We start from the raw sequence: 2,498 nt of genomic DNA on the forward strand, positions 1-2,498 counted from the left end.
TGTCGCACAACTTCAGCAGGTGGATGACGTAGCGAGTCTGCTACCTTTATACCTGGAAGGCGATGCGCTGGCCCTCTACATGGAAATGGAGGAGGACGATCAAAAGAAAATAGACCAGATTGAGGCTCGATTAAAGGAGGCATTTAATGATGACGCGTTTGCAGCATATAGAAAAATAACTATGGTTAGATGGGCTGGTGAACGTGTGGATGTGTATGCCAACAAAATCAGGCAGTTGGTTGGATTGGCCGGATTCACAGGAGAAAGCTCAGAGAGACTCACAAAATTAATTTTTGTCACTGGATTCCCTGACACCATCTCAATTGCTCTTCAACAGGTGCCGAACATCAAAGCCCTGACCATGTCGAGAGCGAGAATTTTGACGACGACTGGCGAACAAAATCAGGATGTGGTTGCGGCCACACGCTCACCCAACAACAGGGCCCAGAATAATCCTGTTAACGTGACCTGTTTCAAATGCAATGTTAAAGGCCACCTTGCAAGAGACTGTCGAAAACGTGGAACACGGTGTTACCGTTGCGGTGAGAGTGGACACTGGGCTCGGAACTGCTCGGGAAACGAGCAAGGGGAGGACGCATAAGCGCCAGTCTCCTTCCCAACCAAGATGTGAACACGACGCTCCCGGTGATAAGCATCCATGTTGACGGGACGCGATGTTTGGCGCTTATTGATACAGGATGCTCCAGGACAATTTTACATGCAGACCGGTGCCGGTCTTGGAGAAAAACAAACGTAAATGTCAACACAATTGGTGGAATGTCCCATGCGTGCTGCGGTGTTGGAACGGTCTCTGTATCCACTGATGAAGGTGTGTCTGCCAGAGTCGATTTGTTGGTGGTGCATGGCAAGCAACTGGGATTTGACTTGCTTCTAGGGATCGACGCCATAAAAGCTCTAGGAGGTGTCGTTGTCAAGCCTACAGGATCAGTGCGGCTGGGCGCCAGGAAAAGTATTAAATGCGCAGCCATTTCTATCGATGAACCAGATTTCACTGCTACCTTTGACCATCAAAACCGAACGTGGACCGCATCGTGGAAATGGTCTGTGGACCACCCCCCTGAAAGGCTGCATAATCGAGTGTCAGAGTACCCAGTGCCAGCAGAAATTCGTGAAGAATACACGCAGGAGCTCCACACCTGGATAGATAATGGTTGGCTTGTGCCATACCCAGAGGATAAATTGGGACCCCCCAAAGGTCTAATTCCCCTGATGGCTGTGATACAGCAGAACAAAGCCAAAGTGCGCCCGGTAATGGACTACCGGGAGCTAAATCATTACGTAGACGCATTTACGGCCAACGCAGATGTTTGTGCGGCTAAGCTGCGTGAGTGGAGACAAAAAGGTGCTAACGTGTCTCTACTGGACCTCAGAAGAGCATACCTACAAGTCCGGGTCCATGAGACACTGTGGCCATACCAGACTGTGGAAATCGATGGGAAAAAATACTGTCTGACCCGTCTGGGGTTTGGTTTGAATGTGGCTCCCTTGATAATGAGAGCAATTGTCAGCGAAGTACTATCTCAGGAAGAAGTTATAAGCCGCGCAGCATCTGCTTACATTGATGACATTTTTTTCAATGAAGACGTGGTGCCCGCGACCCGTGTGAGAGAACACCTCGCGCAGTTCGGGTTGGAGTGCAAGAACCCGGAGCAGTTGAAGGACGGTGCACGGGTGCTGGGATTGGCAGTCAGGATGGAACGCAATGAACTGCGGTGGAAGCGAGAAAATGCAATTCCGGAGGCTCCCAGTATTGTTATGCGACGAACAATCTTTTCCCTGTGTGGTCGACTTGTCGGGCACTTTCCGGTGTGCGGTTGGCTTCGTGTGGCTTGCGGAATACTCAGAAGGAGAGTAAGTTCGGTAACGAAGGGCTGGGATGATGAAGCAAGGGACGCCGTACTACATCGTATGATGTTCGAAACCTTAAAATCTGCACAGCAGAACGATCCGGCACAGGGAAATTGGTGTGTGGACGGCAAAGAGCTGAATGTATGGGTCGATGCTAGCTCCCTAGCAATTGGGGCAGCCTTGGAGATGTGTGAAACTGTGCTGGAAGATGCATGTTGGCTGCGACCTGAAGATGACTCTCAACATATCAACTTGGCTGAACTGGATGCCGTATTGAAAGGCATCAATTTGGCTCTCCAGTGGCAGAGCAAGGTGCTACACATAAAGACAGATTCTGTTTGCGTATACCATTGGGTCTCGGACACGCTAACTGGAAAGGCGCGAGTACGCACCAAAGCAGCAAGCGAGATGCTTATTAGGAGGCGATTAAGCACTCTTAAGAAGCTTGTGAAAGAGTACGGGCTGACAGTGGATTTGACGCTGGTTCCATCAGCACGAAACATTGCTGACCGACTGACACGAGTGCCACAGCGGTGGTTTGAGGCAATGAAAAAGAAAAACGGTCTTGACCCAGTGATAGGCGCGGTCCACACAGACGAGCTGGATGAGAGTCAAATCATGGCTATTCA

The sequence above is a fragment of the Euprymna scolopes genome, chromosome 36 (assembly GCF_053919585.1).
Source record: "Euprymna scolopes isolate OS-2025 chromosome 36, ASM5391958v1, whole genome shotgun sequence".
Lineage (NCBI taxonomy): Eukaryota > Metazoa > Mollusca > Cephalopoda > Sepiida > Sepiolidae > Euprymna > Euprymna scolopes.